The following is a 20,212-nucleotide window of genomic DNA, read 5'->3' on the forward strand; positions in this document are numbered from 1 at the left end:
GGCACACGGATTGCACGCAACTGCTGCATGATATCCGTCTTATGTAGACTCCTCCTAGTGAGGAAGACTAAGCCAACAACAAAGATGGAGATCGGTGGTGACTCGTTCTTAAAGGAGGAAGTACAACACAAAAACACAGATGTAAAATAGCGTTCCCCCTAATGACTAAGCAGTCACGAATATTAAAAACAAATTGTGCCCCAAATTATAAAAACCTGTACCTGTAACCTTTTGAAACAGTTTAGCAACGATTTTAACACACTGTAGCCCCGTAATGTCTCTGCGATAATGCCAGCATCGGTCTTATGTAGTCTCCTTCTGGTGAGGAAGACCAGACTGACAATAAAGATGGTGGTCAGTGGTGACCCGGTCTCTCTCACAGGCAGAAGTACACCATGAAAACAAAGATGTAAAATAGCATTCCTCCGAATGACTAATAAACGTGCCCAAGCAGTCTATAAATATTAAAAATAAAGTTTTAGTGCAGAAGAAAAAGATTCCATGTTATTTTTTTTTAAATATACTCTGTAGTACTTTCTTGCACTCATTTCTTTACAGGCATCTTATTTATGAATATGCTATCCATTGAGTGGTTTGTAAACCCTTTTCACTCAAGATTGCGTAAGATCTTTTCACTTGATAGCCAATATTGTTTCACACCACATATAGCCTCCAAGACTAGGGCTTTTTCAAGGCTAAAATCAAAATACACTTAATTAAATTATGCAAATTTAGCATTTTTCACTGAATAGTTCATCTCTGGTGAGACCTGGTTCTTTTAAACAAAATGTAGTGCTCCTGCACTAGCATCCTTTACACGTGCTAAGTGCTCAAACAAAAAATGAAACCTTTAAGTCGGTTAATCATAGTCCTGCTTTTCTAAAAAGACTTAGGCCCAGATTTAAGAGGGCCTAGCGTCATGTAATGGCACATTAGCGTCATTTTTTTACACTAATGTGGCATTAGATGGCCAAAAACGCCCGCCATATTCACAAAGTAGCACAATGCATGCATTGCACCACTTTGTAACCCCTTGCACCACATTATGCCTACGCAAGGCAGAATGTATGCAACTGGGGAATTCCCTTGTTAGGGGGGGCGGCAAAAATGGTGCAAAGAAATCTAGAACATTTCTTTGCGTTGTTTTTACCAGCATTAAAAAAAATACTAAAAAAGGGGGAATGCCATTGTTTTCAATGGACCCCTATGTACTGTTCAGGGTTAACGCCAACATTACATCAATAGCATCAGAAATTCTGACATTATTGCCCCCTACCCTACGTCATGGTGCGCAGTATTTTAAGTATGCAGTTCACATGGTGGCAGCAGGGCGTGGGCGCAAGGCGCCGCAAGAAACATTGCGCTACATATAATGTAGTGCCATTTTCTTAAATCTTGGCCTTATTCTTAAAAAGTGTTTGAGAAAGAAGGAGAGCAAAAGTAAATGAATAACGAAAAATAATCAAGAAGGTACAATAATAGGAGGATACGGTATTGTTATTTTAATTTGTGTGTAATAGCATGCTTTGACTCAGGTGAGTTAGAAAACATAATTTTAGAATGAAATCGCACTTGATTGCGACCACTGGCGCAATAAATTAGAGGTTTTTGCACTGAACTACCTTGTCGATAGTAATCATGCTAAAATAGAATCTTTTGTCGTGTCTTCATGACATTTTTATTTTGTAATCTGTACATGAGTGTTAATAATGTAGAGGCAAGATTTTTAAGTGTTGTCAAGGTATTGTGTCTTGTAACCATACTGGATCCCAACACCCATATTTGACAATAAAACGATGGGAAATATGTCAGCACCGCAACAAGTAAAGGGTTACTACGAGTTTTGTAATATGAGCCTTGATGTACCCCCTACACTCGATTTGGGATTGTGCATGAACTTGGCGTTCTATATATTTCACACATTTCCCCTCATCTATTTTGCACCAATATGACTACCTCCCAAAAAAAGACCTGAGAAAAATCTTGATATTTAAGGTTTTTTCCCAATCCATATGACATAAGCCCCACTCATTATTCGTGTATCTACACAGTCCTGAGACTCTGTGCGAACCCTTCGTCCTATATATCTCCCGCATTTATCTGGTAAGGCTATGAGCTATGATATCCCCAAAGGACCCTCCTATTACAAAGTTTGCACTAACCCATTTCTTCCTCAGGACGTTTACGTCTAAATCCGTGGGTGGATGCACGGCAATGCACATGCTCCACTACTCATGAAACACCTCCCTAACTCAGGGAATGTAAGACATTGCGCTGCACTGAGTTACTTGGGGCCAGATGTAGCAAAGGGTTTTTCCCATTCTGTGTCAATGGGAAAATGTGTTCGTACATATGGCCCTTGTTCTTTACTCAGCCACGCAAACTTGGCTTTGCATGACTCAGTAAATCCTGAAATGCGATTTGTATCGAGGTCTATCAAAAAAATTATGCAACCCTGAAGCAAAATGTTAGTAAATCTGAGACTGGGTGTCCCCCTATATGACAAATGGGTCAAAGAACCGACGGTAATCTCTCGGCATGAACATCTGGTGAACAACAACCGGAAGCACTTAGGGCCTGATTCTGACTTTGGCGGGCGGCGGAGGCCGCCCGCCAAAGTCCCGCCGACAAATGACCACACCGCGGTCAAAAAACCGCGGCGGCCATTCTTACATTTCCGCTGGGCCGGCGGGCGCTCTCCAAAAGAGCGCCCGCCGGCCCAGCGGAAATGCCCCTGCAACGAGGATGCCGGCTCCGAATGGAGCCGGCGGAGTTGCAGGGGTGCGACGGGTGCAGTGGCACCCGTCGCGTATTTCAGTGTCTGCATTGCAGACACTGAAATACTTTGTGGGTCCCTCTTACGGGGGCCCCTGCAGTGCCCATGCCACTGGCATGGGCACTGCAGGGGCCCCCAGGGGCCCCGCGGCACCCCCTACCGCCATCCTGTTCCTGGCGGGAGACCCGCCAGGAACAGGATGGCGGTAGGGGGTGTCAGAATCCCCATGGCGGCGGAGCGTGCTCCGCCGCCATGGAGGATTCTCCTGAGCAGCGGAAAGTCGGCAGGAGACCGCCGACTTTCCGTTTCTGACCGCGGCTGAACCGCCGCGGTCAGAATGCTCGACGGAGCACCGCCAGCCTGTTGGCGGTGCTCCCGTGGTCGGTGACCATGGCGGTCACCGACCGCCAGGGTCAGAATGACCCCCTTAGTGTCAGAAATTGTAAAGTCCAAAGCGGATTAGACCTGCCTTCAATAAGACACAATGGTCATAAGCACTATTTATTGCCTGAGTCATTTTCAGCATGATAAAAAGATGTTTAATTGTGAGATCTAGAGTAAATGTAAGAGGAACATTCACTGTATAGGGCATCAAAAAGAGAGGAGGGAAGTTTCAGACTGATGAGTTTCACCTAAGTTACACTTAGTAAAAAAGGAATTGAATTCTGTATTCATTAGGCTGGACTGGTAATGCTGGGGAGCTACTATTAGTCAGTTGAAAGATTTAGGGGCATATTTATACTCATATTTATACTCCGTCTGCGCTGAATGTGCGTCAACATTTTTGAGGTAAATTCAGCGCAAACCTTGCCCCGTATTTAAACTTTGACGCCTGCGGACGACAAAATTCCGCCGTGTGCCTCATTTTTTGGATGCGGCAACCCGCCTTGGGTTAATCATATGCAAGGTAGGCGTTCCCGTCCAAAAAATGACTTAAGCGCCCATGCGTCGTATTTATGCTTTCAGGCTAAAATGACGCACGGCCTGGAGGCGGAGCCGGAAAATGATGCACAGCTCGATTTGCGTCAAAATTTAACGCCTGTGTCAGGGCAGGCGTTAAAATGGGGCAAACACACCTGTATTTAATCAAAACACACAGAAGCAACAGCAGAGCAGCAGGTAGCAAAAGGGAGACATGGAGGTGCTTCTCATCCAGCGTGCACGCAGATGCAGAGCCCAGCAGCAACAACAGCAGGGACCCCAAAGGCAGCGCAGAAGGCAGGAGAGAATATTCCACACCAGAACAACCCTTCATGGCCTCAGGGAACATGACATCATCCAGAGGTACAGGTTGAACTGGCAGGCACTCAGCAGCTGCTGCGAAACATAGAGCCACAGTTGGCACCCACCTTGCTGACACCCCGCACCATCCCAACAGAAACCAAGCTGCTTGCCGTACTTCACATGCTGGCAAGTGGCTCTTTCCAAACAACTGGTGCCCTGGTTGCCAGAATATCACAGCCGTCATTCTCTGCCTTTTTGCCCATAGTACTGGATGCCATCATTGGACTCACACCCCGCCACATCTGCTTCCCTAAACACTGCAGAAGCAGCAGGAAACAAAACAGGGATCCTACCTCATTAGTGGCTTCCCACACGTCCTTGGTGCAATCGACTGCACACATGTACACCTTGTGCCACCTGCTGCAACTGAACACCTCTACCGCAACAGGAAGCGCACACATTCCATCAATGTGCAGGCCATTGTCGATCACCAACATCGTGGCAAAATATATTGGGAGTGTCCATGACTCATTCATCTTCAGTCACAGCACCATCAATCAACACTTCCAGGATGGACGGTATGGCAATGGACTACTTGTTGGTAAGTACAAAAACCTACTTATATACACACTGCACAGCAACCCTCTAGGACAGTAACCCTTCTTGTGTGCATTAGCATCATCAGGCAGAGGTGCAGTGACACCGGAGCACGAGGGAGCTGCATCCCAAATGGCCATGGAGGGCCACACTACAGACTCAGAATTCACCAGTGGGATGGAGGGCGAGGGGAGCTCCACGGCGGGTACAGGAGCTGAGACCAGCGACACGGACTCGTCCTCTGATGGGAGCTCCCTTGTGGTGGCGGCAAAATCTGTGCCCCCCGCATCTACAGGTACAGCCGCCACCCCCCCTACCAGCACCGCCCTCCCAGCAGCCCCTCAGCCTTCGCCCCGTGCCCGCTCACCCAGGAGGGTGGGCATCACCTTCGCCCTAGGCACCTCAGGCCCTGCCCCAGTCACCCCTGCTGCCCTCAGTAAGGAGGCCATTGACCTCCTCAGGTCACTCACTGTTGGGCAGTCTACCATTTTGAATGCCATCTAGGGTGTAGAAAGGCAGTTGCAACAAACAAATGCATTCCTGGAGGGCATTCGTTCTGGTCAGGCGGCCCTTCACAGGGCCTTTCAAACTCTGGCCTCAGCACTGATGGCAGCCATTGTCCCTGTGTCTAGCCTCCCCCCTCCAACTTCCTCCACCCAGACCCAATCCCCTGTACCTCTGCCTATCCCAAGCACTCCATCAGACCAGCCTGCACACACCTCACCAAACAAGGGAAGCTCAGGCAAACATAAGCACCACACATCCCACAGGCACTCACGCAAGCATCACACACATGCAGACACACCAACATCCACTGCCTCCACTGTGTCCCCCTCCTCCTTGTCTCCCTCCTCCCTCCCAGTCTCGTCTACACACACACCTGCATACACTGCCTCTACAGCCACTACGTCCCTCACCAGCACACCCAGCAGCACACCCCGCTCACGTGCAGTCACTACCCCCACTACTATTCACACATCCCCTGTGTCCTCTCCCAGTGTGTCTGTGACGCCCCCTCCGAAGATACACAAATGCAGGCACACACCCACCCAACAGCCATCCACCTCACGACAGCCTCCAGCCCATGCACCTGCACCCAAAGTCACCAAACGTACACCTCCTACTACCACCACCTCTTCCTCCACTCCAAAACCCCCTCCAGCTACCCGTCCCAGTGTGTCCAAAAAACTTTTCCTCTCCAGCCTTGACCTTTTTCCCACACCCCACCGTCCATCTCATAGGTCCTGAACTAGCACCTCCGCCACAACATCTCCGGGACCAGTGGTGCCTGTAGTCACAGGTATGTGGAGTGCACCGGCCACCAGGACAGCCATTGTGTCACGGAGCCACAGCACAGCCAGTCCCCCCCCCTGTGAAGCACCAGAAGTTGGCCAGTGCCCGGCGGGAGAGGGGGAAGACTCCAGCCACCCACGCCGCTCCCAGGGGTCCAAGTGGGAGTGTGGACTCAGCTGTGACACCTCCCAAGTTGTGGAAGGGCCATAAGAAACCCGGCAAGTCTGGGAGGAGCAAAATGGCGGAGAAGACCGCCATCATCCCCGCTGCCCAGGAGGGCCCCGCCAGCCCCATCCTCGCTGCCTAGGAGGTCACCGCCAGCCCCATCCTCGCTGCCCAGGAGGCCACCGCCAGCCCCATCCTCGCTGCCCAAGAGGCCACCGCCAGCCCCATCCTCGCTGCCCAGGAGGCCACCACCAGCCACAGCCAAGCTGCCGAGGAGGGCCTCGCCAGCCACAGCCCAGCTGCCCAGGAGGGCCCTGCCAGCCACAGCCCAGCTGACCAATGAAGGACCGCCAGCTCAAGCACCGCTGAACAGGGCACCGCCAAATCAAGTACCGCTGAACAGGGCACCGCCAAATCAAGTACCGCTGAACAGGGCACCGCCAAATCAAGCACCGCTGAACAGGGCACCGTCAAATCAAGCACCGCTGAACAGGGCAAGCACCGCTGAACAGGGCACCGCCAAATCAAGCACCGCTGAACAAGGCAAGCACCGCTGAACAGGGCACCGCCAAATCAAGTACTGCTGAACAGGGCACCGCCAAATCAAGCACCGCTGAACAGGGCACCGCCAAATCAAGCACCGCTGAACAGGGCAAGCACCGCTGAACAGGGCACCGCCAAATCAAGCACCGCTGAACAAGGCAAGCACCGCTGAACAGGGCACCGCCAAATCAAGTACCGCTGAACAGGGCACCGCCAAATCAAGCACCGCTGAACAAGGCAAGCACCGCTGAACAGGGCAAGTACCGCTGAACAGGGCCCTCCAAATCAAGCACCGCTGAACAGGGCACCGGCAAATCAAGCACCGCTGAACAGGGCACCGCCAACTCAAGCACCGCTGAACAGGGCACCGCCAAATCAAGCACCGCTGAACAGGGCAAGCACCGCTGAACAGGGCACCGCCAAATAAAGTACTGCTGAACAGAGCACCGCCAAATCAAGCACCGCTGAACAGGGCAGCGCCAAATCAAGCACCGCTGAACAGGGCACCACCAATTCAAGCACCGCTGAACAGGGCACCGCCAAATCAAGCACCGCTGAACAGGACAAGCAGCGCTGAACAGGGCACCGCCAACTCAAGCACCGGTAGCCCATGAGCGGCAGGGGCACTGACGCAACTGGGACCGTCACGGGGTGAGTGATGCACTCTGGGCACCAGTCCCCCTCCAGAACCAGTGGAGACATGCATCCACTACCTCTGTCCTTAGCAGGATGAAGCAAACTGGGCACCAGTCCCCCTCCAGAACCAGTGGAGACATGCATCCACTACCTCTGTTCTTAGCAGGATGAAGCACTCTGGGCAGCAGTCCCCCTCCAGAACCAGTGGAGACATGCATACACTACTTCTGTCCTTAGCAGGATGAAGCACTCTGGGCACCAGCCCCCCTCCAGAACCAGTGGAGACATGCATCCACTACCTCTGTCCTTAGCAGGATGAAGCACTCTGGGCACCTGTCCCCCTCCAAAACCAGTGGAGACTGTTATCCACAGAGACTGTGGCTTTGCACTACCCAGGATGCAGCAGTGGGCAACCCACCCACTGTATAGACTTGAGAGACTGTGGCTTTGCACTCCCCAGGATGCAGCAGTGGGCAACCCACCCACTGTATGGAATTGAGAGACTGTGGCTTTGCACTCCCCAGGATGCAACAGTGGGCAACCCACCCACTGTATAGACTTGAGAGACTGTGGCTTTGCACTCCCCAGGATACATCAATGGGCATGGAGCCCCCTCGTTGATCTGGCGTTGTGCACTCATCCGGCTGAGGTGCCTCCCTTCCCTTCCCCCTGAGGTGCCTGTTGTATTTCTATCTGATGCCCCTGCAGTGTTCTCTCTGTTTTGATCTGGTATCGAGTGTGGGCCTCACCCATGCATTTTGGGCCCAGTGGTCCACGGACTATGAGTGGTGCAATACCTGGACTACTATTCTTGGTGTATATTTTGTTAATAGTGTATATATGTATATTTTTGAGTACTGCATTTTGATATAGTGCAATGGTTACCCTCATTTCCTTTTGTCTTTGCATTCTTCCGGGGGGGTTGGGGGTGTAACTATATGTATAGATATGTATTAGTGCATGTGTTGTAGTGGGTGAGGGTGGGGTGGGGGTGTTGTGTGCTGCGTGTGTGTGTGTCACTGTTTTTGCTTCCCCCCTCCCCTGTGTCGTAGGTGCAGTACTCACAGTGGTCTTCGCCGCCGGCATTGGTGCTCCTGGTACAGGAGCAGGAAGACTATCGCAGGTAGGATTTGGAGTTCCGGGTCCATGGTGTCCTCCTTCCTCATGGAGTATGTAGAGGTGAGCGTTTTCCCTTTGAAATTCCTGTTTCCTCTGTGTTTTTATCCGTGGTGAATCCGCCCCGGAAAAGGTGGCGGATTGGCCTGTCATAATAGTGTGGGCGGTACATTGTCCTCCGCCTGTCTGTTGGCGGTGACCACCGTGCTGTTTGTTTGTATCGCCATGGCTGGCGGAGTGTTAAAGTGGCTGTCTTTGTTGGCGGTTTCCGCCACGGTCGTAATTCCAACATTTTTACCGCCGGCCTGTTGGCGGTCTTACCGCCACTTTAACACCGTCCGCCAGGGTTGTAAGGACCACCCTAATCTGGTGGGTGAGGATATGGGGTGCCTTATTAACAAACGTCTAAGTAGTAAAGTTTAACTTTTGGTATAAGTTCAGACTTTTGATCTAAGTGTAGAACAAAAGTCTAAACTTAGACCAAAAGACTAAGGCCCTCATTATGGCAGTAAATCCTACTTACCACCACGGTGGCAGATATCCGTTCACAATATTATGACATACACACACTAATCCGCCGGACATTCAACAGTGGTAAACCATTGGTGGTACATACGCCGTGCTAAGAATGGACACCCACATACAAAACAACACCACATTGGCCAATACTAAAAACAAACACATGACACACATGCACACACCACACCCACACACCCACACCACTATAAAACACCCACCCACAGTACCCACAACCCTTTACAAACAACAATTGCCACCAGGAGACTGAGAAGAAGAGCACAGAGACAACTAGACACACACGTCACTTACACCCATATACCCATCAGGCATTCCACATCGCACACCCTACCACATCACCAAACACACCCTCACCAGCACACATCACATAACACCCATGGCACCACAAAGGCACCCCCCTTTCACTGAGGAGGAGTTAAGGGTCATGGTGGAGGAAATTGTCAGGGTAGAGCCACAGTTCTTTGGAGAACAGGTACAGCATATATCTATAGCAAGGAAGATGGAGCTATGGCGGAGAATCGTGGACAGGGTCAACGCCCTGGGACAGCACCCAAGAACAAGGGACGACATCAGGAAGAGGTGGAATGACCTACGGGGGAAGGTACGTTCCATAGCAGCAAGACACCAGCTTGCCATAAAGAGGACTGGCAGTGGATCCCAACCTCCCCCCCCACCAGCTGACAGCATGGGAGGAGCAAGTACTGGTAATACTGCATCCTGAGGGACTCGCTGGAGTAGCCAGAGGACTGGACTCTGGTAAGTCAACATTTTCTAATCATCACCACCCATACCTGTATGCCATCACACCACCTCACCCTCACTCCCATCACTGAACACCATCCCACACACTGAACCTACACATATTTCCAACCACAATGCCAAGCCCTGCATGCAATAAAAAATGTATGGACACCCCTCCCAGACCTGCATCAACACCCATCACCAAAGCTTGCACAGCATAGGGAAACTAACAATCCTGCAATACATCACCATACACAAGGAAAAGCTAGCAGGGTAAAACCAACAATAGAGGAGACGCTAGGGAAGTAAAAATGTCCTACACTTGAAGCATAATACATCATTTACATCCGTCACAGGTACCCCAGCCAATGTCAGTGGAGAGGAGGTGCCACCACTATCCAGTCCCCCAACAGAAGAGGCCCCCAGTGATGAAAGTAACTCCGGACTTCAGGATCTGGAGGACCTACCTGGCACGTCAGGGACCACTGGACAGTCGGTCAGCCAAGCCCACTCACAGACCACCACAGAGCCTCCCCCATCAGGAACCAACACCACAGCAACCACCCAGCGTACCCACACCTCTGGCCCCAGGTCATTTCATTCAGAAGTGTGCCCACCTGTACATGGACACCAGTCCACAACTGTCCCACAAGACAATCAGGGACCTGTGGTCAGTGGCAATGGGCATACGGTTCAGGGGACAGAGGCACAGGCCAACAGGGACACTGTGCGCCAAGGGGAGGACAGGACCAGGGAACAGACTCTCCAAGAGGCACTCTCCGAGATCCTGGGAGCCTACCAACATTCCCAGGACATGATGGGCCAAATCCCCGACAACGTGCAGGAGAACAGGCGGCTGCAGGAGGGACAGTATCAGGGGATCAGGGAGGACCTGCAGGCCATTAACAACACCCTGATCTCCATAGCAGGGGTGCTGGCAGACATGGCCAACATTACGAGGGAGGCAACAGCATACCAGTGGGCCCCTACCACTAGCCAGCCAACTGAACAGCCCTCCACTTCTGCTGCCGCTAGTGGCCAGGAGGCCCCGCCACAGGACCAACACGCCACCAGCACCCCTCCTCCTGCAGAAGGTGAACCACCCTGAAAACTTTCCCTGCGACCCAGACAGAAGGCAGAGACACTTGCCAAGACCACCACCAGGAATTGAGACTCTCTTGATTGTACCCCTTGTGTCTAACTCACTCACCTTGTCCACCTTGAACTGCCATTGCTCCCCTTCCTATGTCCCCCTTGAACACTGCGCCTGTGCTACAAACAGACTAGAACAATACCCTGGACTTTTCTCCACCATCACTCCATTCCATTGCACTTTCCCCTCAATATCTTAGTACTACAATAAACACCCTTAGACAAACGTCGACTACTAGTATTTCATGTATTGCAAATTTGTATTAATTGAAACAACTGCATCCATTGCAAATGAACTGTACATAGTGAGAATATAGAATGAATGACCTGTTGCAGGCTGTTGTGATCACATCAGGACATTGTTGTCATATCATCAACATCTGTAAAATGACAATCCATAGGTGACAGTAAGAAGAGGAAACAAGTGGGTAATGCCAGCATGCCAACCCCACACAGAATACAACAATAGTCATAGAAATGTGAAGTTTCACTGTCTCACCTGTGTGTCATTGGAAGTACTGACGGATCACTAATGTTCTGTTGTCCCCATCCTCATCATCTGCCTTCTCATCCTTACTGCCCTCAGGGTCCACTGCTGCCACATGTGCATCTCCAGTCTCCAATTACTGCAGAAAAGGTACATGGCGTCTGAGGGCCAGGAAGTGCAACATGCAGCATGCCACCACTAACTGGCAGACCTTCTCGGGTGAGTAGCACAGGGATCCACCTGTCAGATGGAGGCACCTGAACCTGGCCTTCAAGAGGCCGAAGGTTCTCTCTATCATCCTTCTGGTTCATCTACGTGCCTCATTATAACATTCTTCAGTCCTTGTTCTGGCATTCCTCACAGGGGTCAGCAGCTATGATAGGTTTGGGTAACCAGAGTCACCTGCAAATATTGAGGGACAACATTTACCCACACACTATTCTATTTGGCCAACAGCATAGGCATACACCAACATACACTGGGGTGGGACCAAGGCTCACCTATAAGCCACCCCCTGTGTCTCTGTAGCTGGGCCGTCACATTTGGGATGCTGCTATTCCTCAAGACAAAGGAATCATGCACCGACCCAGGATACTTAGCATTGACGTGGGGGATGTACTGGTCCAACAAGCACACCATCTGCACATTCATGGAGTGGAAACTCTTACGATTCCTGTATACCTGTTTATTCTGCACGGGCAGACAAACACAATATGTGTACCATCAATTGCCTCAATTATATTGGGATACGTACCATTGCATAAAATCCAGCCTTAACAGTGGTCAAATCTTCCACCTGGGGGAAAGTAATATAGCTGCACGTGTGTATTACCCGGGAAGACAAGAATCTTGCCAGCACGATTGCGAACATTGGCTGTGACATTCCTGCTTCCAAGCCCACTGTCACTTGGAAAGAACCAGTTGCCAGGAAATGGAGCACTAATAGAAACTGCACAAGAGAGAGGATCCCAGTCGAATGACGGATAGCTGAAACCAGGTCAGGCTCCAACTGGTCACACAGCTCTGTGATTGTGGCCCTGTCCAACCTATACGTCAGTATTATGTGCCTGTCCTCCAGTGTAGCTAAATCCACCAGGGGTCTGCACACAGGGGAAAATCTCCATCTCCTATTCATCTGTAGTGGTAGGTATCTAAGGGACACAAGAGTGAGTAGGCAGTCACAATTTGAACAACTATACCACAACAGCAGTACACATTGTGCAATCTGGCCTATGTGTGTTTCAATATTGATGAAATCGGGTATGGTGGGCCATGTGTGGGACAGGCTCGACTGTTTCTTTACTGGAGTTCTCCTGTATGTATTACCTCTGCAGGTCAGCGCCCATCAAAAGAAGGGATTATGGCGTGCCATCACCAAGGACGGGCGGACCCTGGGGGTCTATGGCAGGCGGGCACCCACTGTCGCAAACGGTGGGAGGACCTGAGACGCTGGGCACGGAAGACCGCAGAGACCCAGCTGGGGATGGCCTCTCAACAAAGAAGGGGCACCTGTCGGACGCTGACCCCCTTGTTGGCCCGCATACTGGCGGTGGCGTACGCTGAGCTAGATGGGCACTTGAGGGCATCACAGCAGCCACAAGGGGGTGAGTACAGTGGTTATAATTACAAATTATGGCTGCTGGGGTGGTATACGGGTGGTGGTTGTGTGTTAGTGGGTGCCCCTAAGGCCAGGCATAGCAGCGTAGGTCCTCTGAAGGGTATTGGTTGCATGCCAAATACAGGTAACCTAGCCTGTTAGTATTCACTTCTAGGTGGATGGGTGGGTCCCAGGTGTGCTGCAGTTGGTGGTGTATGCTCCTCCTCATGCCTTGGTGACTACCCATTTCACTGGTAGTGCAATGCATATTGCCTAGGCCTGTTCCTTGTGTGTGAGGGTGCTGTGTACGCCAACGGCGAAGTTGGTGCAGTCATTGACGAAGTGAATCTTTTGTCTCTCTCCCCCTTTCTTGTTTTGTCATCCTGTCCTTGTGTGCATTAGCATAATCTGGCGGAGGAGCAGAGGCACAGGCAACAGAGGGAGCTGCATCCCACAGGACCCTGAAGGCAGAGTCCACCGACACTGAGGGAACCAGTGGGATGGAGGGCGAGGGGAGCACCACAGTGGAGAATGGAGTGGGCAACACAGACTCTGATACTTTCTCCGATGGGAGCTTCCTGGTGGTGCGGACACCTCTGTGACCACCCCAGCTGCAGGTACAACCTCCACCCCAGTACCAGCACCGCCATCCCAGTAACCCCTCAGCTAGTTGCCCCTGCCCACTCACCCAGGAGGGTGGGCATCTCCTTCGCCCCAGGCACCTCAGACCCTGCTCCAGTGATCTCTGGTGCCCTGAGTGAGGATACTATTGACCTCCTGAGATCCATCTCTGTAGGGAAGTCATCCATTTTGACTGCCATTCAGGGGCTGGCATCCCGGATGCAGAAATGAAATGCATTCCTGGAGGGCATTCAAGGTGGTTTAGCAGCCCAACAGAGATCGATTCAGGCTCTGGCCTCCTCTCTGATGGCAGCCATTGGCCCTATTTCAACCATCCACCCTCCAGCTCCCACTTCCCAGTCCTATTCTCCTCAACCTCAACCCATCCCAAGCACACAGACAAGCATGCACACAAGGTAACACACAAGTGTGGCACAGGCAAACACAAGCACCACACCTCTTCATACAGGCACGCACACAAACACCATACCGTTTGAGACACAGCAACATCCACAGCCTCCACTGTCTCCCCCTCCTCTTCCACCTCCCTCTCAGTTACGTCCACACCTGTTTGCACTATATCAACATCCAATACCAGCATGACCACACCAAGCAGAACACACACCTCATTGGCAAACAACTCCACAACAGCCATGCACGTGTCCCCTGTGTCCTCTCCCACCGTTTCTGTTCCCCCTCCTAAAGGACACAAACGCAAGCACTCAGACACCCAACAGGAATCCACCTCACATCAGCATACAGCCATGCACCTGCACCCAAATCCAGCGGACATACACCTCTCCCTCATCCTCCACTCTTATTACTCCTCCCTCCTCCCACCCCAACGTCCCTAAAAAGCATTTCCTTTCCCACATTGACCTCTTCCTTTCCCCTCCACCCTGTCCTGCATGTATGGGCAGGGTACCAAGGACACAGCCAGGCACCTTAGCCAAACAGTCCAGGGGGACAGTGGTAGCACCACCTACTCATGGTGGTAAGGATACAAGACCTACGACACTGAAGGGGAAGGAGCCAGAACCACCAGGGAGGAAAGGGAAGAGTCCTGCACCGGCTGTAAGGAAGGGGAAGGAGCATACACCAGCTGTCAGGAAGGGGAGGGAGCCTATACCAGCTGTGAGGAAGGGGAAGGAGCTTACACCAGCTGTAAGGAAGGGGAGGGAGCCTACACTAGCTGTGAGGAAGCGGAAGCAGCCTACACTAGCTGTGAAGAAGGGAAAGGAGCCTGCACCAGCTGTGAGGAAGGGGAAGGAACCTGAACCACCAGGCAGACAGTGGAAGAGCTCACCCCCCCTACCAGGAAGAGTAAGGGATACCTGACCCATGAACAGGAGGAGACGAGGCACAATATGCCAGTGGAAGCTGTCAGGCAAACGCCGCCACCACCACCAGCTGTCACGAGGCCCCCACCGCCAGCTGTGGATGTGCAGCCATCAGTGAGTGCAGGGGCTGCCCAGGAGCCTCCTATAACCACCACCACCATGCAGCCATCAGTGAGTGCAGGGGCTGCCCAGGAGCCTCCCCCAAACACCACCACCATGCAGCCACCAGTGAGTGCAGGGGCTGCCCAGGAGCCTTCTCAAACCACCACCACTATGCAGCTATAACCACCGGCGGATGCCATGTAGTCCACCATCGAGGAGCTACTGTGCAGGCTGCCCCTTCCAGAACCAGTGGGCAAGTCACCCACCTGAGAGACTGTGGTCTTGTACTCCCCAGGAGAAAGCAATGGGCAGATTGCCCCCTCCATTACCAGTGGGCAAGTCACCCACTCCAGGGACTGTGGCCTTGGACTTCCCAGGACAAAACAATGGGCATGTTGCCCCCTTCAGAACCAGTATGCAAGTCACCCAGCTGAGAGACTGTGGCCTTCCACTCCCTAGGACAAAGCAATGGGCGTGTTGCCCCCTCCAGAACCTGTTGTCTTCTTCCCATATCTGGCTGAGGTGCACCCCCTCCTGAGGTGCCTGCCTATTTGCAAACTGATGCCCCTGCAGTGTTCTATCTGGATGTGCTCAGGATTCGAGTTGGGCCCTAGACTGTGCCCTGTGGCCATGTGGTCCCTTTGAAATTTGGACTGGGCAGTGTCCCTTTGTGTACATGTGTACATATCTGTTTTTTTGCAAATTCGAATTATTAATTTTGATGTTGAACTGATTACAATCACTTTAGTCAATTCCTGTTGTTCCTGCATTATTCTGCCGATTTTCGGGGACAAATTGGTTTTGTTGTGCATCTGGTTGTGTGTATGGTATGTATATGTCAGGTGTGTGTTGTGCGTGTGTCACTCTCGTTTTCCTCCCACCCTCCCTTGTGTGATAGGCGGCTGTACTCACCGTTGTCGTCTTCGTCCGCGTTGGTGTTCCAGGAGGGGCATAACATAGAAGATCATCGGGAAAACTTGCAGTACGGGTTCCATGGCGGTGTGGTTCTTCCCTATGTCTCCAATGGTGAGTCCTTTCACTTCTGAGCTCTGTTTCCGCCAGGCTTTTGTTGGCGTTGATACTGCCCCAGAAAAGGTGGCGGTTTACAAGGTCAAAATATGGTGGGCAGGACTTTGTCTTCCACCTGGCTGTTGGCGGCTACTGCCGTGGTGGATGTTGTTTCCGCCAAGGCGGTTGGTGTGATACATTGGCTGTCTATAGGAGATATCACCGCCATGGTCATAATTTGGCAGTACTTACCGCCAGCCTGTTAGCAGTATTACAGCCACTTTATCACCCACCACCAGGGTCAAAATGAGGGCCTAAATTTACTATGAGTAAACTTAGACTTTTGGTCTAAGTTTAACTTTGTGAATCAAGCCCTGGGATTCCTAGATCCAATGAGTTCCACATTATACACAGGTGCATCAAAAATATACATTTACCAAATAATCGCAAGAAGGGACACAATCCTATGGAAAAGTGCAATTGTTAGTTCACAGCAGCTTTGCAATTTGGCAACAAAATAGTGAGCCTTACTTTGGTATCAAACAACACATTGTGCAAATCAACAAATTCTTCATGTATACATTAAACATTGGCAACAGCACAACATTCAACATTTAAGACAAACATAGTCACTTTGGTCAACCAGCATCATAATATCAAAACAACACCATTTCAACTGGCAAGGGAGATGCTGACTAGGCCCAAAAACTCAGGAGAAATGCCCATTGGCAATACCTTAGCCCTTCCCACTACTAGCACAATCCTGTGACCAAGGGAAGCTCTCTACTGTGTGAAGCTGGGGAGGCTGATAATCTTGTTAATGCCAGATTAGGGGAAATGATTGCAACAATTTTTATGGAGAAAGAAAAGTCTGACTTTAGTGACCATAGACCCTTTTTGGCAAAGCACAGCTATGCTTGATCTCTGGGATTCAAATCACTCTAATTCCCTAACTTTAGAATTCCCCCTATGTCATTCCCCGGGGGTCATGCATACCATCCATGTAATGCTCAGTGGTGCAAACGAAGCACACTTCTCACTTCGTTGAAATACCATGAGTGTTAACAAACCAGTGGCACTGAGAAAACCAGGATAGCCTATTAAGTTTGAGATTTGTGCCCTATATCACACCTAGAACATATGTGTACTGACTGCATCATTCCCAGCTGTCCAAGCAAAGACACTTCCTAAAACAAAGAGCTGGCCCTATATCACACCCAGACCCTTATGCATACCATCTGTGTCATGCCCAGGGGTCCAAATGGCCAGCAACCCAAAAACCTTGTATCACGCCTAGCGGTCTAAATAATCACCCTTCCTGATGCTGAAAATCAAGAAAGTCAGTTCCATGGATAGAGTTTTTTACTAGTTTACGACTCGCCAAATGCTAGAACTAAGTATCTTATGTAGTCTCTTACCCTTGTCACAGTGGCTTCAGGATGGATCTCCACCCTGCGGATTCAGCAGAACTTTCAATCAATTGTGACGTCTGCTTACCTTTCTTGTTTGCGTAAATGTGAATCTGTCTGGACAGAGTCTCCTTCCTTTAGTCGCAGTGGAGTTCGAAGAAACAAGCATTTCCTGCCTTGCTTGCCAAAATGTTGCTCGAATGAGGATTTGCCTTAAAAAAAAAAAAAAGAGAAAAGAGGCATCTGGCAAAACTGGAAATGGTTCATTTATTTAAACATTAAGGCCAGGAGAGCAGTTATAGCACCGGGGTCTGAGGACTCACTCATAGAAAATCGAAATGACCCACATTTTATACATTTCTCTGGGAGCAATAAACACATAAAACATTCTTCCCCTGGTGACAAATGTGAACAGTTGACAAAGATTCACAGATACAAATTCCAGATAGGGTATGCAGGTGGCCTTTGCCTGGTGTGGACACTATATGAGTAAGTGAGTACATGTCCAGATATCCGGTCTGAAGGTTGCGTGGTCGCAGCATGTGCTGTATGTGCTGTGTCCCGATTGGCTAAGTGTACCTAACTACATGAGGCATCTAACTTTATGATGTTTTGGGAATGCATGTGTCCCTCTGGCCTTTTTTGCTTTATTGAGGCCAAACTCTGGCGACCATTGCAGTGTTGCTGCCTATCTGTGGGATCTGATTTAAGCTTGTGTGTTTGGCTGTTGGCTAAGTTTTACCCTACCTGTGACCGATCAGTCATTAACATTCAAGCCTGGGCCAGAGAGTTTTCCTGACTGCTTACCTACATGCTGGCGTTGAAGGAGAGTTCATAACAGGGTAAACTAACAGGGGTGATGCAACTTTGTTTGTGTATGAGAATGTGTATAAATGTGTCGTGCTGTCATGTGCATTGATTGGTCCAATATTAACAGGTTTAGCTTAGTTGGGGACTTGTGGTCATGTTTTTTTCTTTACTTTCCTTTTCACAACTCCTTATGATACAGCTGCACAGACACCATGCATGGATGCCCCGCACTGCTTTTGTGCAGTGACCAGATTGGCCCCAGTCCTGGGAATGCCCAAATGAGCATACATAAGCATGGAGGAAGTAAAGCACACTAAGAAGCACCTAGAGGCCAGAACTATATTTTACCATGATATGCACTTTTTACCGGTTGTTTGCTTCTGTAGCCAACATCTGTTTATATATGTTTACTATGCACAAATCTTTACTAAAGAACTGCTATGGAAAAAAACAGCATTACTCTGCTTTAAATGTATTTTAAATTAATAACTAAACCAACATAATTTAAAAAAAATTATTATAATGCTGAATGAAAAATTGTATTATTTCTAATTTTTTAGACAGTTGTTGTCAAATATGAATTCCTTTTATCCTTTTTTCTCTTTCTATCAGACGTCAATCCCTCTAGTGTATTTATTTACTTATATCACTTATAAAGCACACCTGCCACCTAACATGTATCCTGGCGCTATTACTTTACTGGGAAGAGGGCAAGATGAAAGCTTACATGCAGCGTGACAGGACTAAACCATATTCTACATTACCAAACAAGTTTAGGAAAGAGACAGATTTTTAAAGTCTTTCTGCAGTGCATTAAGTCAAAAAAGAAACTCAGGGCATCTGGAAGGTGATTCCAGATTTGAGCTGCTTCAGTCATGAAGGCTCAGCCCCCTTGTCCGTTTGTTCTAAATTTGGACATATAGGCCACATTAGCTGAAGAGGAGCATAAGCTCCTACCAGGGGCATACCATTTTGTTCTCTTTTGCAGAGGGATCGGGCCCACTCCAGGGAAAGATCTTGAAACAATACAAAGGGGTTTGAAACTAATTCTTTATCTCAGTGGCAGCCAATGCAAATCATTTTGAGCCAATGATACAGAGGCCCTTCTAGGTCTATTAAGGGCCAGATTAGCCACCACTACTTGGACTCTGTGAAGCCAATTGAGGAGGTATTCCAGGGCACCCATCCACAAAGCATTACAGTAATCTAAACTACCTGCTCTCTAGATGAGGGGGCCTGTAACGGGTTACATAGTGCTCTAATTAAAGAGAAGCAGGACCCTGCAGTCTTGTCTACGCAAGATTTCAGGCTCTGTTTCTTATAAAAAATAACGCCTACATTTCTGATAGCCTTTGACTGTATGGGGACCCCATCAGAGAGAACTGGCCAGAATTTAAATGGAAATAGAGCTGGGGACTTAGTCACTGAGCAGCAGAAGAACTCTATCTTATCTCCATTAAACATTCAAGAGTTGGATTTGGGCAAGCCAATAAGATCTTTAAGGCATTCGTGGAAGGCCTCAACTGTCACCCTTTGATTTTCTTCCAGTGACAGGATTAGTTGAGTGTCATCAGCATAATTTACCCGGCTGACATTATGAAGTTAATAAGTGAAATCAGAGGACTCATGTACATATTGAAAAGTATTTCACTAATTGATAATCCTTGTGGAACACCGTGTTTAACAGATCTAAAATCAGAGCGAAAGGGTGGAAGAGACACTACCTGCTGTCTATCTGACAAGTTGGAATCAAGCCACTTCGCTACTGTACCCTTGACTCCAATTGATGTCAGACTAGTCAAAAGCGTATTATGGTTTGCTGTATTGAATGTGGCAGATAGATCTAATAAGATCAATACCCCTGATTGACCATTGTCTACTCGCATTCTGAGTCAGTCCATGGTGGTAAGCAAAGCTGTTTCAGTCCCACGGCCTGGTCAGAATCCGAATTGCTCTTCTTCAATAATTTGGTTGACTTCCAGAAAGTGAGATAACGTTTTACTAACAAAACGTTCCAGGATTTTTACAGGGTATGGTGAAAGGATAATGTCCTGTAAT

Source organism: Pleurodeles waltl, chromosome 2_1, assembly GCF_031143425.1.
Source record: "Pleurodeles waltl isolate 20211129_DDA chromosome 2_1, aPleWal1.hap1.20221129, whole genome shotgun sequence".
NCBI classification, from domain to species: domain Eukaryota; kingdom Metazoa; phylum Chordata; class Amphibia; order Caudata; family Salamandridae; genus Pleurodeles; species Pleurodeles waltl.